Source organism: Pelophylax lessonae (assembly GCF_965119305.1).
Source record: "Pelophylax lessonae genome assembly, chromosome: 2".
Taxonomy (NCBI): domain Eukaryota; kingdom Metazoa; phylum Chordata; class Amphibia; order Anura; family Ranidae; genus Pelophylax; species Pelophylax lessonae.
In genome coordinates, this window is record NC_138769.1 from 68,501,667 (window position 1) to 68,515,389 (window position 13,723).

The window sequence follows — 13,723 nt, forward strand, 5'->3', positions numbered from 1 at the left end:
CCCAGCATAACCCCAAAGAGCTGGTGTTGAAGGAGGCCCAAAAATTGTAAAGGTGTGCACCTGTGGAACAGGTTCGCAAACATGGTAGTTTTTGTTTAGCATAGCCTCCCCACCTTAACCCCAAAGAGCTGGTGTTGAAAGAGGCCCAAAAATTGTAAAGGTGTGCACCTGTGGAACAGGTTCGCAAACATGGTAGTTTTTGTTTAGCATAGCCTCCCCACCTTAACCCCAAAGAGCTGGTGTTGAAGGAGGCCCAAAAATTGTAAAGGTGTGCACCTGTGGAACAGGTTCGCAAACATGGTAGTTTTTGTTTAGCATAGCCTCCCCACCATAACCCCAAAGAGCTGGTGTTGAAGGAGGCCCAAAAATTGTAAAGGTGTGCACCTGTGGAACAGGTGCGCAAACATGGTAGTTTTTGTTTAGCATAGCCTCCCCACCATAACCCCAAAGAGCTGGTGTTGAAGGAGGCCCAAAAATTGTAAAGGTGTGCACCTGTGGAACAGGTGCGCAAACATGGTAGTTTTTGTTTTAGCATAGCCTCCCCACCTTAACCCCAAAGAGCTGGTGTTGAAGGAGGCCCAAAAATTGTAAAGGTGTGCACCTGTGGAACAGGTGCGCAAACATGGTAGTTTTTGTTATCACCAAAATTAGGTTCTGTGAACGTAAAGAGAATGAGAGGAGGGTTTGAGGGTGGCACCATGGTCCAGGCTTAAACTGAGGCTCAGCATCCACATCACAACGATAGCCTAGTCTACAAGGTCTGCATCAGGTGCATCAAAGCTTGATATCCACGACCGATTCATTTTAATGAATGTCAAACTGTCGACTGAGTCGGTGGAGAGTCTCGTTCGATGGTCTGTGACGAATCCTCCTGCTGCGCTGAATGCCCGTTCCGATAGGACACTGGAAGCAGGGCAGGCCAACAACTCCATGGCATACTGGGCCAGTTCTGGCCAGTGGTCTAAACGTAAGACCCAGTATGCCAGTGGATCGGCATCGTCAAATGAAAAGCCCTCTGTGTCACTTTGTGCCCTCACGTAATCGTCCACCATGTGACGCAGACGCTGTCGATGCGATGTGGCAGCTGAGAGGCCTGGGTGGTGAGGACTAAAAAAAGACCGAAAGGCATCCGTCAACCGCACGCCTTCTCCAACGCTCCTCTCGTGACCACCAGTAGAATCCATGGTAGGTTGTCCCCGCCCCTGCACCCTACGGGAGTCGGGGAACGTGTTCACCAGAATCCTCTTGAGACTGTCCTCAAGGGATTTGATCCTGTGGACTCTCTGGGTGGATGGGAAAAGCTCCGAGACTTTAGACTTGCACCGGGGGTCAAGTAGGGTGGCTAACCAATAGTGGTCAGTCTGTTTAATGGCCTTGATTCTGGGGTCCTTTCGCAGGTTCTGAAGCATGATGTTTCCCATGTGTCGCAAATTAGCGAAGGCCTGAGAAGCTGACTCCTCGGGGTCACTCAAAACGACATTATCTTGAATGGGCTCCTCCTCCTCCCAGCCACGCACTACTCCAAAGTGTCCCGAGGGAGTCAAACTAGGCCTTGCTGATTGCCGCATGTCTTCCTCCTCCTCCTCCTCAAACCCTGCAAAAGTTCCCGCAGAATCGTCCTCCTCCTCCTCCTCTTCCAACCCTGGATCCTGCTCGGGCCTCTGGGAGCTAGGCATAATGGGGTCAGGATTCTCAGGATAAAGGGGGCCTTGAGAGGCAAGGAAGTCCTCCTCTTCCTCCTGCTGCTCTGCCTCCAGTGCCCTGTCCATAATGCCACACAGAGTGTGCTCCAACAAAAACAGTACCGGTAGGGTGTCACTGATGCATGCCCGGCTGACCATCCTTGTGGCCTCCTCAAATGGCGAGAGGACAGCGCATGCATCCTTAATCAAAAGCCACTGCCGTGGTGAAAAGAAGCCCAGGCGCTCAGAGCCAGTGCTGGTGCTGTACTCGCATAGGTATTCATTGAGGGCCCTCTGCTGCGTGTACAGGCGCTGCAGCATAGCCAAGGTGGAGTTCCAGCGGGTGGGCATGTCACAGATGAGGGGGTGTACCGGCAGGTGAAACTCGCGCTGCACTTCGGCCAAACGTGCAGTGGCACTGTACGACCGCCTGAAGTGACTGCACACTCTTCTTGCCATCCTTAGCACATCCTGCATTCCTGGGTACGAGTTCAAAAACCGCTGTACCACGAGATTCAGGACATGCGCCAGGCATGGCACATGGGTTAACTTTCCCTGACGAAGGGCGGCCAGGAGGTTTGACCCATTATCAGTAACCACCATCCCTGGCTGCAGCTGGCGTGGTTTCAACCACCTCTGGGCCTGTGCCTGCAGAGCCCCAAGAATCTGAGGGGCAGTGTGCTGCCTGTCCCCTAGACACACAAGCTGCAGCACTGCGTGACACCTTTTGGCCAGAGACATAGAATAGCCCTTTGAACGTTTACGTGGTACCTCATCATATTCAAAGGACCATTCTGCAGAGGAGGGCATGGAGGAGGTAGAGGAGGAGGAGCAGGAGGGGGTAGAAGTGATCGATCTACCCGGATCAGCGACACCACCAGCTGTTTGCAGACGTGGGGGCAAAACTGGCTGAAGCACCGAGCCCTGGCTACAATCCCTTCCGCTGGCAAGCAGTGTCACCCAGTGAGCAGTGACAGAAATGTACCGTCCCTGCCCATGTTTGCTTGACCAAGTGTCAGCCGTCAAGTGTATCTTACGGCTGACTGACTTGGCCAGGGACGACACTACATTGCCTTCCACATGTTGGTATAGGGATGGCAGGGCCTTACGGGCAAAGTAATGCCGACTTGGCACCTGCCACTGTGGAACTGCACATTTTGCGAAGTCACGGAAGAAAGCAGACTCTACCAGGTTAAATGGTAATAGTTGCAGAGCCAGTAGTTTAGCCAAACTACTGTTTAGAGGATGTGGGTGGCGGGGAGTATACATTTTTTTTCATTCCAGCATGTGTGGAATCAAAATTTGGCGTCTAGATGTTACAGCTGGTGGTGTGCTGGAGGTAGATGCGACACTGCCTGCTATATCATCATCCCTGTCAGTGGAGGCTGCCAACAGGTGACGAGTGACTATAGCAGGGCCAGGAACAGACTGATGTGCAGGTGGAGCAGGTGGAGGAAGTGGAGCATGAGGAGGAGCGCGAGGAGGACTAGGAGGCCGACTGACCGATCTTTGGCCCTTTTGTGGGTTCTTTAAATGCTCCTGCCAACGGGCCGAGTGGTGGGTTGTCAAATGCCTGTTTAGGCAGCTTGTACCCAGGTGGTTGACATTTTTGCCACATTTTATACCCTTCTTACAAATCTTGCAGATCGCAACTGTTTTGTCTGCATGGGATTGTAAGATTCTGGTACCTCTAGTACCCTTATTTACTACTTTCTTTTCAATGCGTCCCACCTTTCCCTTTAGGTGGTACGCATATACCTTTAAGAGCGATGAGGTCACTGCTGAGCGCCGCAGATCGGCTATTTCAACCGCCGGCGGTCTCACTCACATCGTTCGTTCAACCGCATGGTTGGTTCGATCCTGCCATCAGTAAAGCAGCATACTAGATGTCACACGCTCCTGTATCTCGCTACCTGAACCTGTGTCATATCTGATCTTGTATCTCGCTACCCGATCACTCTCGGCTTGCTGCTTCTACCCTTCACTCAACCTGCTTGGCTGTCCACATGCTTGCTAGTGTGTCTCGCTGTCGGAAACTCCAGTTGCTTTCCTTTGCCTTGAACAGACCGGAACCTCGCTCCTGATCCCTGTATCTCGCTACCGGATCACTCCTCATTACCGGACCCCGCTACTAATCTACTCTCTAGTGATAAGTACCCCGCAGGGGAAACCTCCATAAAACCTACTTACACTATATCTATTGCTCGCTAAAGACTGTCACTCTCTATGCAATACTAAACCTATCATCTGCACTGTTATTTAGATTGCTAGCTCTTGAGCCTACTAACATCTATCCTTGCACTGGGTTAGTCTCTCCTGTATGTCATCTGCTATTCTACCACCTACTACCATACATGATTGCTAACCTATCTGCATCCTACCTGTTACCATCTATACTCTCCTGAACATTTCTCTCGAGTGCTTGCCATCTACTGTCACTGTTCATACCTGTCCCTTCAGCACATCACCACTATACTGCTATATACATCTATCACTCCAGGAACATCTTATTGAGTGTGTATATTTGTATGCTGAATCAGGCAGGCCACAGTGATGAGTCTTGGGAGTTGGAATTGGTATTTCAACACATCTCTACATGACTGCTGAGTGGAGATTTCTGCAGCTGCAAATCCATCTTGTTACAAAAACGCAGGAGCGTTACAGGGATGTCTCAAAAAAGGCCCAGCAAGATGAGACAACAGGTGCTGCCTTAGATGGAGCGGGTCGTCTGCTCTCCCCTCTTGCTTGCTCTGCCTCCTCCTCAACCTCAGACCCAACATCTGACTCCATCAAAGACTGAGCATCAGGCCTGGCCTGGGAGACAACAGGTGCGGCCTTAGATGGAGCGGGCCATCTGCTCTCCCCTCTTGCTTGCTCTGCCTCCTCCTCAACCTCAGACCCAACATCTGACTCCATCAAAGACTGAGCATCAGGCCTGGCCCAGGAGACAACAGGTGCGGCCTTAGATGGAGCGGGCCGTCTGCTCTCCCCTCTTGTTTGCTCTGCCTCCTCCTCAAACTCAGACCCAACATCAGACTCCATAAAGGACTGAGCATCAGGCTGGAGTAGATGGCCAACACTGTGGTCAAACAGCTCAGCTGACTCCTCTGTCATGTCTGAAGTTGGGTCTAAGGGAGGACGTGAGGTGGACATGGACTCATCTGTATTTGTTCTGACAACTGCAGAAGACTGACCACTTTTCTCTGCCTGGGTCACTGTAGTTGCAGATGATGCCGATGATGAGGGTTTGGTCATATAGTCCACCACCTCCTGTACATACTGTGGACGTATAGCTTGGCCACTGCCGGAGAACAATCCAAATGGTGGCCTGGCTGAGGACTGACCACCACGTCCACCCCTGCCTCTAGACACCCTAGAAGCTGTGCCCCTTTCCGCAGCAGGGCCACGTATGCCTTTTCTTGGTCTACCAGGCATATTTGTCACTGATGCGTTGGCAACTGTGTGCGGTGAAAAACGCACACTGCTATGCGACCCACAGTTGTTGCTGGATACAGCACAGCAGATGCGTGTCACGCACAGTAGCAAAGCCTTTTGCACAGTGGACCTAACGCTTTGAACAACAGGCGTTAAGTTGTCACTGATGCGTTGGCAACTGTGTGCGGTGAAAAACGCACACTGCTATGCGACCCACAGTTGTCGCTGGATACAGCACAGCAGATGCATGTCACGCACAGTAGCAAAGCCTTTTGCACAGTGGACCTAACGCTTTGAACAACAGGCATTAGGTTGTCACTGATGCGTTGGCAACTGTGTGCGGTGAAAAACGCACACTGCTATGCGACCCACAGTTGTCGCTGGATACAGCACAGCAGATGCGTGTCACGCACAGTTGCAAAGGCTTTTGTACAGTGCACCTAACGCTTTGAACAACAGGCGTTAAGTTGTCACTGTATTTTGCTGCCTAGCAAGCACGTATACCTGCTGTGATACAGCAGCACTGTGCAACTTGCTCACTAAATAGAACCCTCACACTTTCACTTTCCCTACAGAAACTCAATTATTAAATATAACTAATGTAGTACAAAGTTCCCTAACTACACTAGATATCCCTTTCCACTAAATAGAAAGCTCCATACAGCAGAAGACTGACACTGTCCCTTAAGTTTTTTTTTTTTTTTGTAACTCTAAGAACCAGCACAATCGCGGTATCTAACTACACTGGCTGTAAGCTAAATACAATTCTGCTATATGGAGCTTTAGAACCACTCGATATGTAGAAAATGTAGTGTAGCAAAGCAGGAGTCAGAGAACTGCTTCCACTCTCTTCAACAGGCTCTGTATCACTGTGCTAGGGGTTAGGCGGGGCTATCTTATATAGTGTGGGGCGTATTCACTCCTGATTGGCCTCTGGTCCCCGTAGTCACTCCAATCACGTTCCTAGGAGACTCTTGCCCCCTCATTGGCTTTTGCAGACGTTTCTGGGCCAATCACAGGCTTTTAAAGCCCAGTTCCTGTCCCAGTGCTTTTTGGGCGGTTCTGGTGGCCGAATACCGAACTTTTACCGCAAAAAAACGATGGTCGACCCAAACCGTACGATCATCCCTACTCCTCACAAGCAGGTCATAAATTTAATTAAAAACAGTGCACTTCTTGTGTGATAATATAGTTTCTTAACAGGTGTTATGAAGGGAGGCAATGTGATTAAGAGTGTTTGCTCTAAAGGCTAATCTACAAATCAGTGAAAGAGTAAAAATAACTGTGCTAAAGGTGAAAAAGAAATATGTGAAGCAGCAACTTCAAGTGTGACCACACCCTCAAATCAATATGTATAAAATAAGTCGCGCTAAATGACAAAGAACAAATAAATGTCCAAAAAACATAAAAGTCCCAAAATGTGAACGTGCTCTGTGCGCTCCCCCAGCATATGCCACCAACAGCAGACAATCTCAGGAACCAGGGTCAGGTGAAAGGTATTGCCAGCAGATAACCAGACCAGACCAACAGAGATCAGAAGCCTCTATGTTATTGCCTTCTGGGGGAGCGCACAGAGCACGACTACATCCTGAGCAATTTAATATCTTGGTCTGGTAAGGGGCTCAGAGTGGTATTGAGTGTCACTGTTGACGTTCGGGTGTACTCAGGATCCTTCTTATTGTCTGCTGATTATATTTCTCTATCTGGTAAGAGGCTATTCAATCGGTGGTGGTCCTCCCTTCTTCTTCAACACTGGGATTGTTAATTATGCTTTTATATACATTTTTCTGGTAAGCAGTTTCACAGCTGGTGAGGGATATTCACACCTTTATGTGGTGGAATTTTTTAAGGTTATCAGTTAACACTTATCGTTACGGTATTATGCTATGGAATTTTTTTCTTTTACATGATTTATGACACTACAATCTGAGTGTCCAACACAGAATTTCTCACAATCAAGTCAGCTTTACATGTGAATCCCGCAATTTATAATTGCTTGTCTGGTAAGCACATTACCTAAGAGACTCTGGATTGCTAGTTTGCTGATCAAGATTTACATCATCATTGTTTCAACATATTCACGTTTACATTTTGGGACTTTTATGTTTTTTGGACATTTATTTGTTCTTTGTCATTTAGCGTGACTTATTTTATACATAATCTACAAATCACTGTACTTAAAGTCACTGTTTCGATTTAACAAAATGCAAGAGATTTGCAAGTATGAAGAGAAAGCAGACATGGTTATATATACCTGCATCAGATTTTCATGTTCCTTCTCTGTGCTAATAACAGGCATTTTAGGTGTAGGGACGAGCTTAAGGTTGATTTCAAACACAAGCTCACATGGAGCCCTGGCTGTTTGTGTATTCAGAAGAATGCCGGAACATTTATTCATTCATTGGGAGCCAAGTGTCATGTATAATAGAGGTATTATTACCACTATCATACATGATAGCTTGCTGCTGTCATTGGTTGTTAAGAATGCTGGTTGGTGCAGGCACCGAGTTCTTAAAAACCAATGATGTCACCAACCCTATTGACTTACATGACCAGGTATCCCTAAGCATGTAGACAAAGGATCCAGGGATAGTTAAAAAGGGTTCTAGGGACCTTGTTCCGGAAAGGCCACACCGCTGTTTTCCCTCGTCCTCGCCACTCTGCTTCAGGGGTTGCGCTCATAAGGGCACCTTCCTGCACACATGGTGGGAGTGTCCGAAACTACGGGGATTCTGGAACAAGGTCTTTCATCTGATCCGCAAGGTTACTGGAATATCCGTACCTCAAACCCCCCCCCCCCCGATAGCCCTCTTAAACTTTGCTCCGAACAACGCCACCAAGGGTCAAAAAAGGTTGATCCATTTCATGCTTCTGGGGTCGAAATTGACTATAGCTAAAGCATCGAAGAGCCCTACGGTCTCATTCACCTTATTTAAAAGAAAAGTCTCCTGGATCATGACCCAAGAAAAACTATCTAGTAGTCTCCTGAATACGTAACAAAAATTTGAGACTATTTGGGAACCCTGGGCTGCCTATACTCACACCTCGCTTATCTATTGAGGGGTCTATCTAACACTATTAGTGGATCTTGGGACCTCCGGGGCGTATATGTATCCCACCCCTACTCTTCTCCCCCCTCTCTTTTCTTCTTCTTGTCTGTTATCCCGTTTGTCTTCTCTTACCCTCTGGTCTCTCTGCCCTTTCTCCACCCCTTTGGTAGGTATATACTTTTGTTAGGGTAACCATGCCAGGATTCTAGTTGATCCTGCTCTCCTACAGTCTCCCTTATACAAGGACCTATTTTCTAAAAATACTACTTATGCTTCTCATCGGAGCACAGATGTTACTGCCCTCCTGATTTATGCTCCTCACCAGAGACCTTAGCAATGCAGTCTGCTGCTGATCACTTATTCGGGTGGGGTCTTTCCTGGCTGTCCGGGCGACAGATTGTGATCCCATTGGGGTTGCCTGGGGGTCAGGGGGGTCCCCCCCCCCCGACTGCATGATGTTCTACTTTTACTCATGTTGCTCTTCCTCCATAGGAGCCTCTTTACCTGCATTGTTGTTTATGGCTGACATTTTTCACTCCACAGGTCATAACTTGTATGGTGAAGCTTTCTGTAAGTTACCTACCAATTTATACCTAAATGCTGTTATCTGTTGATGGATTTTCTTTTGTTAAAACTTAATAAAAATCTTTGAAAGTAAAAAGGCATTAGGAGTTCCCCATAATTCATAATGGTCCTTTAGGGCTAGTATGGAATGGAAGAAGGAACCCGAACCCTACACAATTAAAAATAAAAAGTAGATCCCAAAAAATGTATACCTGACCCTTATTCAAGTGCAGCACTGTCCCCGTAGAGCTTACTGTGTATTGACTTCTTGGGTCTCCCTCTGATTACCTTCAGACAGTTACTAGGTGATTTTTTACACATCCATCTTTACTCCCAGTTGCTCCTTACTCAATAAACCGTCCAGGGGATTTGGTTTTATATTTATTGTGGAACTTGGATGGGAGAAGGGAATAGTGGGATACTCTAACTGAAGATGAAGACAACTCTCCCTCAGCCTCACCATGTTATTTGTAGAAGCAGACACACTGCTTTAATCATACTGGCACTTGTATGGTAGAATTAGGTCTCCTTGCCCTCTTCAGCAGCAGACTTGATGCAACTACTTTCTTTTCAGGACACTAATCTAGCATCCCCTTGACTGATAACCGTCCACTGACTCTTCTAGCTGAAGGGATGGCCCTCTCAGGACACGCCCCACGACACAGATCTGTACTCACTGTAGGCAGATTCAGATCCAGTGTCTCCCTTCCAGTCAGCTCTGCAGGACGCTTGGGTTCAGCTCATATCTGACACTCAGGTCCTCAGGTTGACCACCTGAGGCTGCATTGCAACACCTACAGAGGAGGGTCAGCCTCCCCCTCCCTCTGGGACTCCCCTCTCCAGCTGAAAGAACCCCGAGCACATTTGCCCTTGGCATTTATACAGTATCCCAGCATGCACTGATGCACTTTCCTCTGCCAATCATTGTGGCTGTAACATTGCCTGTGCTCTCACTTGTCAAGTTTCCTTCCACGGTCCAATATGCCTCCATATTGGACCAGTGTGAAACATTTCAGACAAGCTGAGCTGCACCTGAGCACCATGAGCAGACCCTACCAATGGATCCTGCTCCCTGGTAGGCAGAAAGCAATATACATTTACCTGGCAATCTCTCTGGTAAGCAAAAAGATCCAAAAACGATAGTCTCTCTCTAGCACCTACATAGGAGGGTTGCTGCACAGGAGGGAGGGTGAGCATGTACCCCCCTCCCTCCTGATTCATACCAGGTCACATGTTCTCAACATGGAGAGTACTTTGCCTGGGATAATATTGGTAAAGTAATACAAAACAAGATAAAGGCACACCTTTGAAGAATATACCTCTCCCTTTGATGAAAGAGAAGCAGAATAATGTTAATGCTTTGCAATTAAAGCAACAGATGAAAACGCAGCACTTTTTTAGGCAGTAGAAATGCATATAAAACAACATCCACTGTTGAAGGATACTTAATATAGAACAGGTGTCCAGAGACAGTAATATCTTATCATTACAACATCTTTGAAACGGGTGCTGACTTACAATCTGGAATACTACTAATAATACTTCTGAGTATTATTTGCTGTACATGTTGTAGATTGCAAATGTCCTAACCTATACAGTACTGAGCGCCACAATTTCAGTAACTCTGCAAATTGGAATGTCATTATTTTCAAATGAACACCTGAAGAATCTTAAGCACTCAAGTATATATTGTTTTGTAATATTTACAGTATGTATTGTGATCTGCAAAACATGCCTATAAGAATAGGGTTGCTTTTCATGTTCAGGAAAATGCTAAATTCATCCTGACCATTGCTTATTTTGTTCTGAAAAGCTAGAACCAACCATCTGAAATGTTCCAGTGTGTTTTGAATATTGTGCAAAAATGTGCTGAAAGCCATGCAGCATACATAATTAAATGCACCTAGTTGTAATTATGCACAGGAAATTATACACATAGCTCATAATTCCCTGGTCCAGTCCACAGTGCAGGTCTGGAACACAGAGTTGTTTATTCTTATGCCGGAACTGCTGTCATTGCTCCCATATGAGTCTTTACAAAGCTGTCAGCTTGTTATTCAGGAGCTCTGATAAATACTATATCTATAAGAAAACTCTTTAAAGCGGTAATAAACTCTGCCTTATGACTTGTAACCACAGGTAAGCCTGTAATAAAGCTCACTTGTAGGTACAGTGAATAGCTCCTAAACAAATACCATTTAGGAGATATTTACATTTGTATCTATTTGCGCCATTGACATCACTGGCGCATGCGCACTACGCTTTTAATGGATGGCACACTGGAGCATGCCATCCATTGAGAACACTGTGCCAAGACCATGATGTAATCCCAGCCCAGCCATTCAAATGGCCAGAGAACGTGAACACTGAAGGAAGACTGGGTGAAGATAGAAGCGCCAACAGCAGTGACAGTGTGCCGATGGAGGACTTCATTTTACGGTATGTCTGTCATAATTTGCTACCATGCGGTGCATACTAGAACATTATGGACTAAACCCCTCAGGGGTCCAATTTGATTTTTTTTTCCTCTGGATTTTACCACTAATTTAACCAGCAGTCCTGGAGCTATTTTTTAATTTTTTGCACGTGTTAATATGCAAATTTTATGCCTAAAGATGATATTAGTGCAATGGTTTATCAAGTCCATATTTTTGTCAAATATACACTGAAGGTAATTTAGGTAAATACTGTAGATACCCAACATATCAAGCCTAAAACTGTGTACCAGTGAAATGGCAACAAACTTGGGTACCCAAAATTGTCAATAGCAGCCAGGAGTGTGTTTAAAAGCCCTTGATACCAGCACTACCTATAAACGGCACTGTAACTCAAATAAAGGAACAGTTTCAACGTTCGCATAACATATCATCTGTTCCTTTCTTCTTCTAATCCCTGGTCACCTCTCTCCTCTGCTCCTCTCCTGAAATATTCTCCCCTATTTGAACTGCTTTCTTCCTGGTAATGATTCCCCCATCAAGTAGCTCCTTTACTGGCAACCTCTGCCTTGTTAAGCTACTCCTCCTGTTGCAACCTCTCCCCCATACAGCTATTTCTCCCCCAGCGATGTCCTTCCAACAGCCAAACTGCCTCTCTCTTTCCACCTTTGCCCCAGTTGGATCACTCCTCTTTACAGTTACTAATTTGACTACCACTGATTCAAGATCGAACTCCGGGATAATTAGATTTTGTTTGGAAAACAGCACAATGCAAATAAGTTACTTTAAATTATTAGTATCCCATCCCTGCAGTGCTTCTGGTTACTGTGCAAATGACAATTTTATTCATGTTGTATAATACACAAATCACTCTTGCTCCATAGAAGGATTTTGTCTTCCACTCTCCCTTCATCTATTTACAAAACATCTTATATTCTGTTTCCTGAATACAAGGTGTTCTGTGAATAGACAAGTGGAAATCCTGTTATTTATCCTCCTCTCCTCTCACCTCTTCTCCCCTTGTCCATTCACATCAGCATCCTTCATTAAAATAAAACAGAAACACATACTTACCAGCTTTTAAAATAAAGTTTATTTATGTACACAGGTAAATTCAGCATAGGTTAAGGCTCCCAGCAAGATAATTCATATCAATCAATGATCTAATGAAGCCATCTCCATGAGTAACCTCCAGTGGGCAGGGTGAAATGCGTTGGAAGCGTGACCTAGCGGGGTCCAGGCTGAGACTGCTACTTGCCTACACACAGCAGGTCTTGTTCTGATGTGTGGGTTCCAGAATCTTCAGCTCTTATTAGTCATTGTTTGAAGTGGGCTCCTTTCAAGCCAGCACTCAAAGCAACAGCCACAGGACTATACTTCCTAGCAGCCTGTGTGACTCACATACAGTACATACCATGGGTTTGCATCCAGTGATGTAATCTGATGTCAATCACAATGTATGTCACCCACCCACCATCTGTACACGCAATCCCACCACTAATAACAGATTCCTATCTGAGGTCATTTAATCCAAGGTGATGTCAGTGACCAAATTTAGTCAATGCCATCACAAGGAATTTCCAACAGTATTATCACAACTGCTAATGTGTTAATTAGTGGCAGATGTTCTGTGTGTACAGATCAGTGGGTGATGTATATCGTGATTGATGTGGATTACAAATCTGGATCCCGTGATTGATAGCATTATCCCAATGGGGGCCATGATTGATGCCGGATTTACTACTGGGGAAACAAATAATCTTTATTTTAAAAACTAGTTCGTATGTATGCTTGGTTTCAATAAATGTCCGCGGTACTCGGTCGATCATGCGGGGGTCTTGGTCATTTCCTCCAGGGCTTCCTGCTGCAGGATAGTGTAGGAGGGCTGGTGGGGGGTCTCCATGTGGGTCCTGTTGCCACGCGGGGCCACCATTTTGTTGTAGCCTCGTCTGCTAGTATGGCGGTGGTCATCTTGGTACACCCGTTTTCGACCATTTTGTGGTGGATTCTCTGCTGTGAATCTAGGTGGGAGTGCCTGGAGGCATTTTCCGGGGGATGGAGCCCTTCCCTTCACCCTGGGCAGTTTCCATTGCTCACTCCCTTATGGGAGGGCTTGCTGGTTACACGTGCTGTCCTGAGAATGCATATTGGGACAGTGGGTTCTGGGGGCCTCTTTCTCTTTCTGTTGGGGGTCTGTTGGTGTACCTGACCTGCGGGGGGCGCTGTAGAGCGGTGGGATTGTTTTTTTTTTTTTTTAAATAATTATTTTTTGTAATTTTTTTGCAAATTTTGCTGGCGGATTCTTCTGGTTCAGTATGGACCCTGCAGACCATGTGACCCCCACCTGACCCCCTCACAGAGGCCGCAGGCCTTTCGGGAGCTCCACTGTCCATCAGTGCATTGTCGGCAGTTCGGGGAACATTTTGGCCCGGGTGGAGGTGGCCTTGAGAGGGCGCGGTACACAGAAACATTTCTCCACCTACCCCTGCCTCATCTGATGTCTCAGATTCTGAGTCTGACTCAGCTGCAGCAGACGGGGGCCTCCCTGCCGGGTCTG